This window comes from Temnothorax curvispinosus, unplaced genomic scaffold, assembly GCF_003070985.1.
Source record: "Temnothorax curvispinosus isolate PA1 unplaced genomic scaffold, ASM307098v1 QBEX01011703.1, whole genome shotgun sequence".
Classification (NCBI taxonomy): domain Eukaryota; kingdom Metazoa; phylum Arthropoda; class Insecta; order Hymenoptera; family Formicidae; genus Temnothorax; species Temnothorax curvispinosus.
Genome location: NW_020221483.1, coordinates 97,334 through 116,936, shown reverse-complemented (window position 1 = coordinate 116,936; position 19,603 = coordinate 97,334). Strand labels below are relative to the sequence as shown.

Sequence of the window (19,603 nt, the reverse complement as noted above, 5' to 3'; positions counted from 1 at the left end):
CCCCCTTCTTAATGAAATGTGTACTTGGAATTGCGAACCGTATTTCCAAAATGTGTCATAATTGCAAAAAATCAAAATTTTAGTTAAATAGATAATAGAAAATAGTATGGATCGTATAAAAACTGCATTATCACTCATGATATGTATAAAGATAAATCTTCTTTGCTAATCTTCTTTATTATGACTTCGAGAGATTTATTAAAACATTTTATGCAATCCTTACTATATACTGATAGTAATAATTGTTATTATTGATAATAATTGTCATTAATTGCATTAATTAATAGATGTGTAAGCGAATGATGGAAGATTATAGGTAACTCTGCCATGATTGATATTATATCAATAATATGAAGACGTTATTAATTACTCAGCGGATATAAGTGGGGTACTATATTAATTCCGTGCATTAATTGCCGCGTACATTATTAGTCTCTTTGTAACGTCGAGGTAATGGCGTAATAACGCGATATTCTTCGCGAACGTGGTAATTCTAAATAATCGATCGGCCGATTCCCCGTGCGCAATTCTCTCGGGAGCGCCTCTTCTTCTCTCTAGGTCGGACAGATGAGAACAAAATAGTATCAATAGACAATAAACAATGCAGTAATCGTTGAATAGCATTATCTTGCTGACGCTTAAGGCAGATGATATTTATATCTATTGATTACAGAAGTACATAAATAATGAGCTTGATGCAAATATAAAAGTGCGAAGTATTGTATTTTACGAAATCGTGTCAATAATGATACTTGGTTTTCTATTTTACGATTTATATCACGATACGAAGCTAGTGCGGCTTTTAATTTTCCGATTTATCGATTTTTCACAATTTTAGTACTTGACTTTGTTACCTATATATAAAATATAAATATTCACAGTCGTTGATATATTATTCGATGCTGATATCAATACATTATTCTCTCTTCTTCGGGCGTATATATCGTTACTCCTCGTGAAGTTCCCGTGAACTCAGCATTGCTCCGGTTGACAGATAGCAAAAACGAGAATTGTCTAACCTACCCCTTTTTTCCCTCCATTTCGTTCTCAATCTCCAGTTACTGCTCTGATTTTACCTTCGTATACGAAAAAGTGCAGGAACCGCGGTAATTAAGATAATTGGAGTAATAATTCCTGGCCAAGAGAGCGACGTCACGCGATACCGATGCTGATAATCATATTATATACAGGGTGCGCTAGACTTACCGCAACTCACTTTATTTGCAGATGTCTTGGAATAATAATGCAAATGCCGCTAAATAATAATGTTAAAATGCTTTATTTATTTAATAGTCCATAATAATTTAATTCTATAATAATTGATCCAAATAGTCGACAAAATCTAATTCCTTGCTCGGTTTTAAATAGATTTTATTTTAATAGATATTTTCATGCCGGATTTAATTGGAAAGATATTGATGTTAGTGGTTCGATTTTAAAAATCGGTCAAAGAATTTAACATCCCGAACTGCTCTTTTTATGTCCGAGCTGTCTTGCATTATATTTAATTGCCGCGATTTGATCTTCTACTTTGGAATAATGTTTTCTGAGGAAATAGGTCAATCTGATTTTATCAACAGTGCATTCGATCTTTCTGTTTCTTCAGCAGATTTTATCAGCGTCGCGATTTCATAAAAATATTTTTGCAAATTTCTTGCGGATCTCTCTCGTATTATACACGCATTTTTGCATGCACACTGTTTTGGTTTTCCTTTTTAGCTAGAACATATATGTGTGTATATATATATATATGTATCACCTTTCAGTTAAACTTTCGACATTCGAGTATGGTTTATTCGCGAACGGTATACCGGATACCAACGCACTACTCTATTTTCTAGAAAGGGCAAAAATAAAACGCGTAACGCCGCGCATGTGTAATATTTTGCTGTACGCATGACCGACGCCCTATGGATTCTCTGCGTGCACGCACACGCCGCCGCAGTCATCTCTCCTGAAATAAATTGGATTCGGTACCCTTGGGAGATAAGCGCGCCATTTCCGGTTCCATTGGAATCCACGAGGGGAGAAGTCCATCCTCGCGCCGTTCAGACTGACTTATACGGACTTTATACGGAGGTGTATTATTGAGAGAAGTTGCTACCGCATGAGAGCTTGAAATCCAGGCAAACAGCCATTAGCAATCGATACTCCCGTAAACATCGAGATACTCGGCGACGAATTAATCAATTTGCGTCGCTCAATTTACGCCTCGCGGTTTATTTACTACCGCGTCTGATAACGCGAATAACGAAAATACACGTGACAATATCGGATATCTTGATTGTCGCGGTGTCTGAAGAGAATCCATAACGGTATCCAAATAATTGAAGAGAATCATCATCGAGGGAAGCTTTCTGAAAATTGCAGGTATTCTCTGTAAAAATTTGTGGCAATAAATGTGCGGATAATTATAGGTATAGAACACCGCCGAGAAATAGTTACTGCTAATCACATGCATGATATATATCTCTAGATATTTTCGTCAGAGATATTCGCGGTATCTGTAGATAATTCGAAGGAATTTTTGGAAACATCAGTAATGAAGATAACTTTAATTTAATCACAGTTAATCGAAGACATATTTTTAGGTGTTTATGTGATTTTTATTTTCGGTAGTTAATTAGCGGTAATTAATTACGTTTAATCATAATTATTGGTTAATCCTATATTCTTTTTCTTGATTTCACCTTGTGATTTCTTTCACAATTATCTCGTCGCATGCTATTAATAAATATTGTGTTGCTTTTCGACGATAAATGAAAGGAGCGACGCAATTGTACAAAAAGGAGATTAATATTCCGAGCGTTCTCACGAGCACGCGGAACTTCGTTATCGATACTCTCGCGTTCAACAATATTCGCGTCGGTAGTATTCACCCTTGACGCGCGACACTATGGGGTTGATAGAAGCTGGGCGAATGATAGCTGTTCGTAAAAGAGACCAAGTGCATTTAACAACGGCGAGTTGAGGGCGAGTTATTAAAAGCTACGCTGACATCAATGGCGTGAATATAACAAGTGATCGAAGTTAATTCGTTAGTGTTAACGCGTTGGCATTAATCGCGAATTAGCTTGGCGGAAAACCCTAATTGCTGATTCGAATATTTCGTTTCTCAGGACTCTCATGTTTTTTCGACTCTGGGCGAACGTAACGACACGCAACGTTTGCGAAACGAACTGTGTAATTAACGAGAGTACTAATTCTCGGGAATTCCGCAATCAACGACATCAATTAACATTTACGAGTTTAAAAATAAGCTGGCAATATCTTTTTGGTCTGCTAATTTATCTTTGACATTTGATATTTTTGATGGAAAAAAACAATTAATATTTGCTATATAATAATAAAACGTGCAATAATTTTTGGAACTTTACTACTTAATTATGTAGCGTGATTTAAAGAAATACAATTGTTGCTTAGACGAATTATAATGCGCAAGTATCATTTTTTTTGCAACATGAATTATTTACAGCGAATATCATGTTTTTTGAGACTTTTATCTATATTTTATTCGAGCCCGACCGAATCAACAAAACGCAATGGTACCTTTGCGTGATCCGAAATGTCACCCAGAGGAGGTTCATCCCCCACGCAAACGGCACTGTTGCATGAGGGTTTGTAGGTAATAGGAGGGTAGCCACCGACATAGAAAGAGAAAGAACGAGACAAAGAGAAAACGCAGGGAGGCTTTCAGGCCGGGGATGCGAATGATGGGAGAGTGAAAAAGAGAGAGTATAAGCAGTGGAGGGAAAGCGATGGACGAAATCTGGGTCGTCCTGCGCCGCGTACGGTTCGAAAACTCGGTCAAGTTTTCTGCACCTGCAGGTCGAATGCCGAGGCATTCGTGACAGCCGTCATTGTCGTGATCGTTGCCTTTCGATTCTCAATTTTTGTCCCTTTTTGTCTTTTTCCGACTGTCGTTTTTGCCTTTACGTGCGTCCGGTCGGAAATCCTCCGAAAAGGGACGATGGAAATTGTTTTACACGGGGCGAAGGGCGTTCCGCAAACTTTCAAAGGTAAAAGGATGCTACGTCTGAGGAGAGACCGCTTGGAAATTTTTCTTGTTTTAAGAATACAACGCGGTTTGGTATATAAAAGTATGTAATGCGAATCTTTGTTACTTGGTTATGCTATCTTTTGAGCTTGAGAGGAGGACAAATATCTGAAATTTTACGTTACATCGCAAATTAAATTGTGCACAGAATTATTAATTTGCTTCTAACAAAAGCGAGACGTGCGCGTCTTTAAGAAGAAGAAGAAGGAGCAGTAATGTTGTTTGTTAAAGACTATTATAGCCAATCGCAAGTCACATATTACATAGATAACTATCTGTAACTGAACTGCGAGTCTGAGTAAAAAGAAAGAACCTTTTGTCCCGATTCGAAGTTTCAAATCGAGTTTGTATTGAAATCTCGTTACGTCAAATCACAAGTGTATATCGCTGTGGACAATAATCCTGGATGCAATCTTGTTATAACGAAGTTATTTCATATGTTCACAAGAGTATTTTATTCTACATTTGTAATGGTGTTTGTTAAAATTTTATATTAAATTTTATTTTATTTAAATATATCGAAATTATATTAAATATAATTTTGTAATATTACGGAAGCGTTTTTTATATCAGGAAGATATGAGTTATATGTTATGTAATACTGGGTTATAATCGAAAATTAAATAGCTGTTATTTTGTAATAAGTGGACAAAGCAAGATAAATTAAACGCTCTATAGAAAAATTTCATCATTTTTATTAACACATAATGCAAATACACATTTATGAATATGTAGAAATAAAATAAAAGGAATACACATTTATGAACATGTGGAAATAAATTTTATACGGAAAGGCCGAAAATTCTGCTTCAATAGTTTCAGCAACTTTTTGATTATCCCTGAGTATATAGCGTTTATTACAAAAAAATTATTATACTTCATATAAACCCGTTATAACGAGAGTCCCACCAACCAGTATTATGATGGAATTTTGTTTCTCCGATGCGCGAGGTTTAGCATCGACGATTTTTTTCTATATATATTAGCGCACGTCACGTGCTCGGTAGGGTGGTAACGGCGGCGGTTAATAATATCGGATTAAAAATAGTACACGGATATTAATAAGGAGGGTTTTTCTTCACGGCACGATGGAAAAACAGATCGATGAGCGCGAATGTGCGAGTGTAGCGGCTCCTCGCTTTCTCTTTTTTTTCAGAGATATCAATCGGACTGATAGCATCGATCGTCGTCGACTGGTTGACGTCATGTTTCGACGTGAAAACGTGTATGTCGGTTCAGTTTCCCGTGGATTCCCATCTTTGATAGCTATAGATGTGGTGCGTGTCGAAACACACTTTCTCGGAAGAAGAATCCCGCGGATCTTTCTGGGAGATGCATGATTCAACGGATTTGAACGGATTTAAAGAGAGGAACTTGTGTAAACATCGGGCTGATCAGAAAAAAGATTATCGTTATATAAAATCTTGAAAAAAATTTTTGATGGGAAAACGAGTACCGAGACGAGTCGTAGATGATAATATATCAAGCAGCATACATATAGCATAAGATGTTACGCTATTTAATGTTGCTGGGTTATTATTTTTGTTGTAGCGTGAAATGGTTGGGAGTAAAATGTTTTTCGTTACGCTATACCCCAGTAACACATCATGCATTGTTATCTCTGTTACAAACGACGTATAAATCGGAATCGACACGAATGTGTAGGACAAGAAATTGAGAATGTACGAGAGAGTAGTGATATATGGGTCGATTGTTATTCAATCAAAATTTAAAAACAAGTGGGAAGAGATAGATAGACATGAGAAATGGACTAGGATGCAGAACATCGAGAGGCGCAGTATAGCAGAATAGAATGGACAGGATACAGGAATTGAGATATGGTATTTGAGGTACATATAACCGAAAGTAACGGAGCGTTGAAATATTTAAAAGAACAGGTCAAAGAAAAAGGTATGCCAGCGAGGAGAAGGAAAATTAGAATATCGCGAAGAGCAAGGAGAGTGTAGATTGCGTGGAATTAAAGCGGAAGCCTCGGCGTGAAATTGTGTTTAAATGGCGAAATAGGAAGCAAGTAAAGATTGGATGATATAATGGCGCGAAAGAAAATTGAGAAGAAACTTTGTAGAAATGGGGCGCCCAGAAAAGATTTGAAAACGAACGAAAAAGAGAAGATATTAAAATACGGAAATTAAACGAGCTTTTTAAATAAAAATAAGGATTATAAAAATATTCTGACATAATGATAATCTTCAATATTCCAAATAGTTTTTATTATTGCAGCGAACATAATCGACATTCTTGTAATACTTTTGGGAAAATTATGTTGACCAAGTCACATAATTGAAAATTGTAAATACGTTTGTATTTTTTTTATAATTGTCATGCAACTCGCGACACTTATTTTTACGAAATAGAATTATTAGGTAGTCGGAAAACTTGAATAGTCTTCGATCGAGATTGAAGCTTGACCGATCATGAAAATAAACGTCTGGCGTGCCAAACACCATCGATTCCAACATGCGGGGGCACGTTGACGTGGACCCCGTTTCCACGACGAAGTCGAGCGAAGTCGAGCGAAAGTTTACATTCTAGGCTCGAGCGCAAGTATTTGTTAAAAGCTTACTCGATTTGTTGTCCGATAACTTATTCGTAATAGGAAGTAATGCTGCAATATAATTTTATCTTGAAATTAGATCTGTTTTATCTAAATAAATTGACTGTTATCAATATCTTACACGACAAATATATCAGAAATTCGTAAAAGTGCGGAATAAGTCGTCGCAATTCTACGAGACGTTTATTTTGGTACTTAAAGTAATTGAAATCTTCCTCGCTTGAATATCGCGCTCGCTACGTTTGTACAATGGCTGAAAATTGTCGGTACATTTGTGGTTGTCGACGATCCGTTGTCGGCGGTAAATAATAGCGCGTGCGTGCGGAAAGCAGACAATAATCTCGCGTTTACTGGAACGTAAAATCTGACGAGCGTGCGCATTAGACGGGGAGAAGAGACGGCGCGCGGGTAATATTTTCCTCCAGAGGAATGCGGCCCGGCAAATCGATTTTCCGCGAATGAACCTTTAAAGTACGTGGCGAGGATGCCGAATCCTCACATTGGCGGATACCTCGTAACTCTTGGTATCAACGCGACAGTTTCGGTTTCGCTGAGAGGAGAGATGAGTCTCGTGAGAGAGAAGAATTACCGATGGTCTCGAAACGATTTAGCGCTTGTCGTGATCGAATAATGAAGATGAGCGAAAAATGAGAGTAAATATAGAAAGAATAAGAAGAAATTTCTATGAAATACTGTAAGAAAATAGTTTATTTATAATATCATGGTTTAATAATATTCAGAGTTTAATTATTATCTACAAGAGAGAGGAAAAGTGAATCGAGATATAGATATATAATTACGAAGAAACGTAAATACTTCAGAATTTCGCTTATCTTATCTTAGGATGTCAACTTGATACAAACAACATGAAAGTAAACATTCAAGAAAATATCCAGAGAAGCGAGAGAATTAAGCTCGACTGCTTATCGTAATCAGTGTGCGAATGTTTAGGGAAATATATATTTTGATAAGAAGTAGATGGGTGGAAAAGTAGGATTAAGATTGGAATATATCTCATCAAACGTGATCTGCAATTTCTTTTATTTAAAATATTTAATTTTAATATCTTTTATTTGTTTTTTTTTTATAAAAATATATATTTACATAAAAATCCGCCGTTTACTTATGATATTATCGCTATGTAGACCAGAGATTCAGAGTCAAATAATTGTAAGAGATAGCAATCGTTCCATATCTTTTGTCGTTCAACATGGACAATTATTTACACAAGATTTATCTTCCTTCGCTTTCATTAGGTGATTTATCAAGAGTGACTACTGTAAAGAGTAATTTGCAAATAGTGTAAAGCTATATTCTATATTAATAGAACTATCTCCACTCCAATCGTCGCATGATCATCTCTCTTAAGAAATGCCCTGTGCAGAATTTCTCTCGCTTTCAGTGATAATCATCACGAATTTTATGAATGGTAGTTGGCAAACATTACGATAACGGAACTGATAACAGAAAACTGATTTTCCGCTTCCCTTCGTCGCTCATCGCGAGGGTAATCGTTTTCCCGGGGGAAAACGTTGTGTACAGGATATTATACCTTTTTTCTCGCTTTCGGCTGCTCGGTCGGGAGGCTCTCATCGGAACTGAATCGCGTAAACTCACCCCTACGACAGAACGCAATCGGTCGCGGGATGAGACGCGGGCCCATTGCAGGTGGAAGAGGAGGAAGAGGGAAAGCGAGGAGCAAAGAGGAAGAAGTAGGGTGCCGCGAGAGCGCTCGGTTGTAGGGACGGTACGGGGGGGGGGGACTGGGACAAGAAGGGTTCGGCCGGTTAGTCGTACGTATCGCATCAGGGTGCATGCACCGAGGAGGGGTAGGCCGCGGCAGGCGGGGGTCACGGAGTGCGCTGACCTACTGTTCCACATTCGTGCGCCGCGCGCACAGCAGCCTTTCCGAACCTCGTGGGGTCGAAGAGGAGGTAGAGGAGAAAGGAGGAGGAGGAGGAGGAGGAGGAGACCGTGGGTTGCGAGGACGGACGAGAGCGAGGGGACGGAGGACGAACCCAGAAACCCAGAACGCTGCCCCTGCACTCTCTGCCGCTACCACTGCCGCCGCTGCCGTTACCGCTGCCACCCCTGACAATCCCATCTCCCTTTATTCCCTCTTCAGTCCTCTGCTCATCCCCTCGTCTTCGTTCGCGGGCTCCGCAGATTTAAAGCCGATTCCTTTATACACGTCGAATCGCGCGGCCATCGCGAGCGCTTTCTTTTTCTCTCTCTCTCTCTCTCTCTCTCTCTCTCTCTCTCTTCCTCTCTCTTTCTCTCTCTCTCTTTCTCTCTCTCTCCCTCCGTATGTCTTTGTGTTTGTTATTCGGGGATAGAGGAAAGAGTAAGGAGGGAGAGTTGCCTCCAAAAACAGTGGGCTGATTCATTTAGTTAGTTCTACGGGCATAAAAGAACGAAATCAATCGGTGTTTTGTTACATCGTTAGGTCAGGGAATCCAATTGCTTTCTATTTTGCAAATGATGTAATAACAAGTTGCAATTTACGGAGCTGTTATGCCGTTATTTCGCCTAACAAGAGGGAGACGGGAGGGAGTTGGAGTTTGGTGATTTATATCCCGCATTTGGCGCCGAATATATAATCCTTTAATTTTCGGGGATAACGTAAATGCGTTATCGGAATAATCGGGATTAGAGAACAGTACGACCACTTGTGTTCAGGATTAAAGTTACATTCTAAATATATATATTTCAAATCCTGTATTACCAAGTTATAAACTTATCCTATATTACAAATTTTTAAACTTTCATCGACCCTTTGTCAAAGCCGAGTTTTTCTTGAAACTCATCAAAAGATTCACGATTGAAAGGAAGTTGATCAGAGCAGTTGATCGGAGCAACCTCATGTGAACTCTCGGCTTGCATAATATCTTGATGTGTTCTAAAGTTACGAGTAACTTTTGATGGAAGATGGCAAAGTACATTCGTAACTAAAGCTCATTTACAATACGGCAACCAGAGGATATTTAGAGTCCTTGTTGTGGTCCAACATGGTTCATGAAGTAATATGACCTCAAAATCCTCTTTCAAATGCTTTAAATAAAGACGATTTTATTGTACTATTTTTAGGAAATCTTTTTTAATTTCTAAAAAGATGACTGTATCAATCATTTCAAATCGTATAATTTAGTATTTATATTTGATTAAAGTTATTAATTCTTAATGAGCACTCTTAACAGCTTCTAATAATAAATATTAGTAAAAGAGTTAATAAATAAATTCTTAATTTAGATATTTTGAATAAGAATTAATAAATTAATTCTTGGCGAACAGTTATAAACAATATACTTAGGACATGAAAACCTCTTCATCACGCGGTTCGCTTCGCGTCTAATTAATTAAGTTCTCACGCGCGAGTGAATTATGGCTAGGTGGACGATGACTTTCCGCCGACGCGCGTGGACTTCCGGTCACCTTTCTACGAGACGTCAAGAAAACGGTCATCAGATAACGAAGCGCTGTACGCCGGAATTTATCGTGACCGTTTAGCAGCGGCACGGCCCAGGCCGTTACCTCGTTTCATTCGCGGCAAGGCCAATTAACGCTCCTCGAGTATTGAGAGCGTTGAACCGCCTTTCTTTTCTGGGGCGCTCTTCCATCTCATCGAATTCCAACGAATTTCTTTGATTTTTGACGATTGCCTGATCTTTTCGGTATCCTGGAATTCTATAAACGCGGTCACGAATCCACGTGTACGAGACGACTATTTCTATTACCGTTGAGGTGTCGGGGCCCGAAGCTCGCTGCATACGCGAGTGCAACGCGAAAAAGCTCATCCCTACCCTTGAAAAGCGAGAGGGCGCATGCACCAGTAACCCCCGGCGGTATCGGTTCGACGCACACAAACGAGAGCGAAAGCTCACGCACGTTCGCGAATTGGCACGCACACCGGTGTGCTCGCGTACGGTGACACCTGGTGGTACTCGACGAGCTTGCGGTCTAAGCTTCGAAAAAGCCCGCCAGTTAAACTTGCGAACGGATAAATGGAAATTAACACGATTAGTGGAGGAAGGTAGCACATGTACCACCGGCTGAGCGAAAGTATATTTTGTCTTGATAGCTATTTATCTTACTCGAATAATCGGTTAAGCAGAAGAAAGCCCTCGTCAAAAGGCAGTTATCTATCCCTTTATGCAACTATGGAAAAAATGTATTACAGCTCGTTCCTTTTTTGATTTTTCAATAAATCTCATTATTTTTCGCAGTACGCTCATTTCTTTGACTCGGCTTTTGATAATTTATGGATATATATTTTTATGTCTGAAAATATAACGTATGTAATATTTACAACTCGAACATAGTCCCTGTGACATTTTAAAATAGTGAAAAATAAGATAAATTTGATTACGTTGTTTTACCTTCTTGCAACTCTCGTTAGAGAGAAACGCGAAAAAAACACTTTTTTATCTTTTGATATATAAGTATAAAATAAAATCAAACCTCAGAAGATTTATAATTATATTCTATTATCACGTTTTGTGTGTCATAAACACCAAACAATATGAACAATGTCAATTGTTTACGTAAAATTATCTCTAATTCAAAGTAACGTAGTTTCTTTTTATAGCATAATTACGAATTAAATGAATACATACAAACTGAAGAACCGCGTCAATTTATAAATCAACAATTCTAACTATTTTTAGAGTTTAATTTATCTTTTTCAAGTTTAATAACGCATATATTCTCAATATTAAGATATAATATTAGTTTAAATATTATTCAAACTTCTTTAATTTGTGTTGTCGATTTCATCATAAACGATAAACGTCAACATAACCGCTGCTGTATATTAGAAATAGTTTCTAGGTACATATAGTCGTTTCCAAAGTATTTACATGCAGTATAATATCGCTTATTCGATTAGGCATACGAAAACTTTTATCTAGCACATCTACCAACTTTATATAACAACTTTAGTTAATTAATTGTGACATTTATTAGTTCGCAATTTATTAAACTTTTTCAGCGTTACATTACTGAAAATTAGTTATTAAATATTCTCAGAATTTATCTCTTTTTATTTATTTTATTTGGATATTTAAATTTTATAATATAAAAATAATATTTAAAATATATAAGTGATATGTATATTATTATTTTAGCATTATTATTTTTATAATATATAATTAACATCTAATAGTGTAATTTAAAACAGTTTAATACTATAAACTTATGTGAAGGCAGTAAAATATATGCCTTTCATACAAAATTCGAAAAAAAAGTTAAATAAAATCATCTTGGGTCGAAGTACACGATAAAAATTCTTGAGATACTTATCGAGATAACCCTAGGGTATCACTTTAAAGAAACCCGGTCCTGGCGTCCTCCGAATGGGGGTTAATACGTAAGCGCGACTGAGAGGGACTTGCTAGAGGAGTGCGAGTGAGCGCAAGCTCATCCAGTAGAAAGGGACATCTAATGGAAGGTCAGACGAAGAAGGAACCAGTCGTCGTGTCGCTTGTAAGAGACAAAGAGGGAAATACACCAGAGAGGGATGAACACCGATGGAAGGAGCGAGACGGCGATTCCTGGAAAGAACGAGCGAAGCTCGCTCTGCGCGACGAAGACGATTGCCGTGCCGTTAGCGTGAGAGCGAGAGATAAACTCCGTTCAACGGAGGAGACCACGTCAGTGTAACGAAAGGAGACAGTCTGGTGATAGTTAAATAGTCGCGAGGGAGATAACGATATGTAGAAGGGGGTCGAAGTTATCGGTGAGGAGGACAGAGATTGTTGGCGCGACAAGGATAAGCGAACGGGCAGAGGGTGGGCGAACGGAGACGGCGGTGGTGGAAACGCTGGAGAGGGTGAGAAGAGGGGTGAGGAGATGGCCATGAGGGCCGAGAGAAAGAGAGACAGAGAGAAAGAGAGATGGAGAGAAGGAGAGTGTGTGTGTGTGCGAGAGCGGCGGTCGGGTGGTGGTGGAAGAGCGAGGGAGCGTAGTCGAGCGACCGTCCCGCTGTGGCCACGAGCTCCGACGCTCGGGGAACGTAGGTAGTGTGTGAACTTCCGGCCGAGTGAAGCGGACAGGGGTTGTAGTTATAGGGAAGGTGCCGTCGAAGTCGAAGAGTGATAGAACGTTTGCGTGGATCGGAGACGAAGTGGGTTTCGAACCTGCTGCTTGAAGCTGTAAACGGAGGACGATAGGACGGAGAAGCGACTGGCGCGCGCGAGTGGCAGAAGAGGCGGCAGAGAAGAGAAGAGAAGAGAAGGAAGAAAGAAGAAGTGGTTTGGTGGTTAGTGCTGGTACGAAAACGGGCCCCGGTTCCACTGTCGTTGTTGCCGCGTAACTCGGGTCGGGTCAGTACTCGCCCGTCGAGTGCTCGCCGAGTGCGCGCGGAGTTGACTCGCGGAGGGTGACTCTCCCTTGCCCGCGGGGGTGTACCGCGCCTCGGCAGGAAGGAGAAAACGCGCCCTCGTGAGAACGGGCTCTCGCGAGGAAAAGAAAGCGTCGGGCTCGTTAGCCCTCTCCTCAATCAATCTCGCGAACCTCGATATTTCCTCTTCCTTTCCCTCCCTTTCTCACTCACTCTTTTTTCACTTTGTCTCTCTTTCCACCTGTCTCTCGTCTCTCTGTTTTTTATCTTTCCGTTTTTGCCTTTCGTCATCGTGTTGGTGTCATCGAGACCGTGACGGCCGCCGGGGTGTTTGTTATGCGACGGTGGTACAGTGGCGGTTGACGACGACGACGACGAAGAGGAGGAAGAAGAAGACGAGGAGGAGCGCCCGCCGCCGAGGAGGACGTGGACGGAGAGGAGGCGGAGGAGGAAGAGGAGGAGGAAGAGGAAGAGGAGGAGGAGGAGGACGAGGACGTGGCACAGGAGGCGAAGCAGCTAGCCGTTCCTCGCCGTCGTCGCGAGAGGAGCCGCCGAGAGTGTGCTGTGGTGCGTCGCAGGGAGGGAAGAGGAGGGGAGGGAGGCTCGAAAGGGAGGAAAGACGACGTCGACGACGAAGAAAAAGGAGCGGAAGAAGAGAGGCGGCGGACGAGGAGGTGGAAGACGAGGAAGAAGAAAAGGAAGATAGTGGCCGCCGCCGCCGCTGCCGGTGGTCGTAGTGCACGCTCCGAGGATACCGAGAGAGTTCAGGGCTCGGGAGAGAGGATCCCCCCTCTCTTCACTCTTCTCTCTCTTTCTCTCTCTCTTTCTTTCTCTCGCTCACTCTGACTGTCCCGTCTCTCTTTCCCACTCATTTTCTCTTTTCTCCCTCTTTCTCTCTCTCTCTCTTTCTCATTCTTCCGTTCTTCTCATCTCCCCTTTTGGAGGAAGAGTGTCATTAATTGCCGTGAAACACAAGAGAAAAATAATCCGGGCGAAAAAGGAGGAGCGTACAGCGAAAAAGTAAAAGGGGTGCGAAAGGTGCTGCGTTGGTGTTATTTTCCCCTCCCCCCGTTTTCCGCCCCCCGCCTTCCTCTGCCCGCCCGCCCGCCCGCCCGCCTGCACCCCTCACCGGTATTTCGAAGAAGGGGGGTTGGTTGTGCACGTCGATCGCCGGGGTGCCGTCGTGAGTGTGCAGTGTGCAGTTTGCCCCAATTCGTCTGTATATCTACCCTCTGTTTTTTTTTCTATTTCTGTAAAGTGGTGCCACAGCACGAAGAAGAGGGGATCGCCACCGGGGCAGAGGCTCGAACGCATGTAGGAACATGGCCGCATCCAGCCCCTGCCTCCCTCTAGAGGTGAGTCCGGTGAAACGGAGCAGGTTTCTCGTTTTCCTATAATTCGCTCGCTCGCTCCCTATTTTTGCCTCGATCCCGCGTAATGTCCTCGCGATCCTTCGCGGTTCGGCGAGCCGGCTCGAACCCTGAAATCCGACCGAACGTCCGACCGACGCCACAGCGTGAACGAGCTCATGCGTTTGCCACCCCGCTGGCCGGGATCTCTCGGCCATCGCAGTGGCCACGTTTGGGTTAAAGGCTGACCTTTAAGCTGGTTTCACACAGCACGCAGCACGCAGCGTCAAATGTATCGGAATGGAGTTCCGTTTTTACGCCGGTTCTATTCTACTCGCAAATCACCGTTCAACATTTATCTTTGACGATGACCTAATCACACGTGCGTGCGAAATATTTTGCTACAACAAATATTTTCCGGTTGGTAGGATGCGTAGGATGATCGATTGTAGTATCGCAATCGGATTTTATTTGACTATTTATCTTTTTCCTCAACTTTCTAGTTATGATCACGTGTTGAGAGCATGTCGATTTCACGCCGCGTTTTCTCTTTCGGTATTGATATAATCATCTATACAAAACTTATGAAACCGGCTTTATGTACTAGCGAAGTACAATCGCGCGTAGCGACCTTTGTTCGAAACAATGCGGTATGTGACACAAGGCAGTTTATTTAACAATGACGATCCGCGTGAAACTGGTTTTATATCCTGTTAATTCGCGCTCTTGGGACACACGCATCACAAATATCACAATAGTGACACAATGCTTACGGAATTTCTCGTCCTTGTTTTGAGATATTTCGTTCTAAGGATCGTGGAGCCGGTTTGGTGTGAAACCGCAGTGTCGTGATAATCGTTTCAGAGACCTCCTGCCAGTTTCCTTCAGACAACAAATTAGTTGAATACAATTTTTTTCATAATTGTCATCAATTGTCATACATGATAAGAAATTGAGAAAGTTGAATTTAAATATATATTAAACGTCTTTTATAAAAATAATGTTATAAAACTTTCTGTGAAATTAATAAATAAAGACTTATATAAAATTTGATACATATATAGGCAATAGACGGTTATGACACGTAAAATATTTTTTAAAATGTTTTGGCTAAATACACAAAGAAGTGTCTTTTTTAAAAAAATTTAGGTTGACATATGCAACGAATTTTGGAAGGATAGTATTTAAAACTACTAGAATTATCTCTGTTTAAGCAAATTACACGAAAGTCTTTCTTAATATAGCGTTGTTTCCGTGGTATTAATGTTTTTTTCTTTGTGTTAACTGTCATATTATAGCCCAAATTTCAGTATAATTGACAATCAAACGCGTGTTTGTGCTAACGTAATCTTTTCGAAGTTTCCATAATTAAATAATTTATTACATAATTAAATAATTTATTATAATATTCGTCGTTTATTTTTCCATTTTGATGCAAAAATAATAAGCTCTTCTGCTAGAACATATTATCCAATTACGCAAACGCGAAACTTCGGAAACTCGTGCCGGCTTATATTCAATTACCAATGACACCAAAATTTGAGTTTCAGTCATTATGTTGAAAAAGCGCGAAGAGAATTGCAAATTGCATTTACCGAAAGTTTACTTAGATTTTACTTAGATTACAATGCTTAAATATGGAGCATCGCTTTGGTTCTCTCTGATATAAATTTCATGCTGTACTTTTTCCTTCATCACAATTTAATTATTTGTTGCCACTCATTTTTATTATTATCTTAGATAGTTTTCTATAAGAAATTTTTTTTCAGAGTAAAATATATTTCTCTTTTAGTTTTATTCTCGCTGTTCATCTCCGTTTTGTGATTTTACTTTTAATAATGTTATTGCTATATATTAACAAGGAGAAAAAATAGTAAAATTAAATTGACGATTTCTCTCTCTCTCTCTCTCTCTCTTTAAACGGGATGGCCTCATTTATTTTGCTCGTGCTATCAGCCTTTTAGCGTGTCAACTATCGTCTTGTCGTCTTGGCCAATGAAACAGAACGGAGCAGTTAAACAGTATAGAACGCTCCTCGGGGGGATTCATAAAAGGTATGAAAGGACCCTTTTGGCACGGCGCTTCTCATCGTTCCGCCTCACGTTGTTGTTCGCAAATTTCCTCCGTTTTATTCCACGCGCGCGCGCGCGCTTGGATTCGAAACCAATTAAAGGATATGTTGGAAGGAGGTGGTCTTAAGTCTCATTTCCGTATCTTTGCTCCCGTATCTAAACATTTTTTCTTGGATTTGCGAGATCAATAAAAAAATCTTCGAATTTTCGGTGAAATGACAAATATTTTAACTTTTTATAAATTTATAATGAGCTTTAATATTAATTAATATTCTTGATTGATATTTACCATGTATACTTAAAGATATTCAATTAAATTTCATTTTATTTTTAATACAACTAATCAGTTATAGAAGATGTTTTGAACGTATAACATGAGATTGTGCTTATACATAATTGCATATAAAAGAATTATAAACAAAATAATCAAGTTACAGATATATTAAATACGTTCATATTTACATGTTAACGATCTTGCAAAAGAATTAGGTTACAGCATATAAAATCTTTGAAATTGATTATCATATTATAATATTATAATAAAAAAGAAATTTGCGCCGATTAAATATCGTTTATCGCGGTCAAATAACTAAAGTTATGATTTGTTGAACAATTTCGTAAGAGTGCTTTCGAGCATACTGGCAAGTATTTACGAGTGTCTCACTTTCCGGTTTGGTTAGCGCGGGTAACGAGGATGCTTTTGCGTGCGATCGCGAGAGTGATTCTTTTTGGCACGACTTTCACGAGAGTTCGTAGCGCGAGCAAAAGCTCATGAATCAAAAAAGAGGAACAGAGAAATATACATATAAGATATATATAACAGAGAGAAATATGACAAGAAATAGATATAAATAGACGAAATAGCTGTTAGAGGGTAAACAGTAATTCTTAGTAAGATTTTCAAAAGCCAATTTGATTGTTTCGTACGATAACCTTGAGTAGAAAAACATAAATCGGTTTGTCAACCGATTCGAGGCGACAATAATACTAGTCGCTGTTTGAAATTTGAAGAATGTTTACATCAACAAGACGGGACAGATCAAATCACAAATATTTCCGTGTATTCCATACATTCACTAATAAGACATTGTATTAAAGTCGATGTAGGAACGTCTTTGTTAAAAATGCTACATATGAAACTCGATTGTCAGTAGATAAAGTCGATAATGGTCAGCCATACGTCCACTAAATCACTTGTTGCGAGGAAACAATTTATTTCGCTAATTTGATCTTTATTTTTTATAATAAAAAAAGATAAGTATCTTAATATATTAAATTAACAGTAATGATTTAACAACAATTAATAATTAGGAAAATTTCTTATAATTTATGAAAATAAATTTACCCAATATTTTTTGATAGCTTCGTTTGATATCTTTCTTAGAAAAGCTTAAAAAAAAAACAACAAGAAATTATGATATTTATGACAATTTTATGTTATAAATGACAATATAGTATATGTGAGGGGAGAGCTTTTATAGTATTATTTTGTTTAATCTTCTCAATAATTCTTGTACATGAAATTATTGAAATTATTGTACATAGTTCTTCAACGTTAAATCTTCAATCAGCATAACAGGGGATTAATTCTTCCTCATTGAGAACATATTGCAACTACAACGTAACACGCTCCACTTCGAATTATTGTTGTCCCCCTAATTCCACGGGAATTTGTTTTACGTGCAGTATTTATCGCTTTAATTAAGGCAGTAGGCGACCGTGCACGACATGCTGAGTACTCCTCGAAATACTCCGGTTTTTGCGCTCTTAGCAGAGGTATTTACGTGTATGTTCTGACGGCATTTAATCTGTTATCATGTTCCCAGCAAACGTTGCTACCCGAATAATTCGCCCATCTCCATTTGGAGCTCTGCCCTTCGCGTGTCATTACAATTTCTTATTTCTTTTCCAATTCTTGAGGGCAACGGTACAGATATATCATTAGCGACCACTTCTCCATTAATAACTAATGACATTATGTGTCATCACTATTCTACTCTTGATCTACATGCAGAAAAATCAACGAATCTTCGAATCATGTGAGCTACGAAGAACGAAATCCTACAACTTTAATCTGTTCGGCCATGATGGTGGCACACGCCACCATAATAGTATTAAAGGTTTTTAGCTTAATGAAAATAAGTAGATTAATTCTACATTGGTGTTGTGCCGCGTATATAAACACGTAAATTAAACTGTAACTTTTATCTGATCTGTCATCCTCGCTCTACCTCCCGTCCCCTCCCCTTAAAAACATACGGACGAGAAAATTTTTGGTTTTATTTTTTGCCTCATCCTCGCACGTCGAGTTGAAAATACACAGCCGGAAGGATTTAGGATTTTGGTTAATGAGCGGAATTTCATCTTGATTATTAACTAACCTAAACTTGGAAACAAGTCTGTTAAGATATTTTGCAGTATTAGTTACAGTAAGAGTTATTAAGTATATAGTATTATAGTAATAGTTATTACAGTAAAAGAGAATTCTACATATACATATAATTATTAAATTTACTTTAATGTGTACATTTTTCTATTATTTTTATCTATTTTTATAATTTCATAATGCTGTTTATTACTTTAAAATGTTAACTTTAAAATTTTAATGTTTTTTCTCAATTTTACTGAGTTTTGGGTTATTTTATTTAAAAATGTCCTCTTTTTCGTTTCAGAAACATTGTTTTTTTCATGTTTCTTCTTTTACACTTACTTTTATTAATTTATATTTTTTTTTATAATGTAGCATTAAACATGATATCTATATATAACTCCGTTAAAATGTCTAACTACGCTTAACTGAACCTTAACATTACTTCTTTAATTATTTTACACTAATTTATCAAATCTCTGATATTCTATTTCTCAAATGCCCTACTTTGTCACTACTTTACTGCGCTGTCACTATTTTAGAGTGTCTCATACATTAGCTTCGTTAATGACCAACTGTTATGCGTATATATATAAAATTTTAATTTCACTTTCGCCCGGTTTAATTTATTAGACGTTGACTCTGGTCCTTTTATCGTATAAACGTCGCGGTCTTATGTAACTTTCATCAACGATGGCCTAGGGATCGTGCCGGGCGACCGTTTCTTCTCTCGCGTAATCGCGTTCCCTCGTGTACCATCCCGGTCTCCCGATTCGATCGATCGATCCCCTCGGCACGCACGTACTCCGGAATCGCTCCAGTCCGCGAAGGAAGCCAATCGCGCT

At 38.9% G+C, this 19,603-nt stretch overlaps 1 protein-coding gene across 22 annotated transcripts in view; it reads left to right on the top strand.

Moving 5' to 3' along the window:
* Positions 1–19,603, top strand: part of LOC112461730 (voltage-dependent calcium channel type A subunit alpha-1) — a 106,883-nt gene that overhangs the window by 14,689 nt on the left and 72,591 nt on the right. The window contains exons 1-2 of one of the 22 annotated variants that reach the window (XM_025027088.1): positions 12,568–12,888; positions 14,228–14,324. The exons of 19 other annotated variants lie outside the window; for them this stretch is intronic. The gene's annotated coding sequence lies outside the window, so the exon portion shown is untranslated. Of the gene's footprint in view, positions 1–12,567; positions 12,899–14,109; positions 14,153–14,227; positions 14,325–19,603 lie in introns of those variants that run through there. 2 more of the 22 variants (XM_025027087.1, XM_025027089.1) reach the window with 2 other exon arrangements.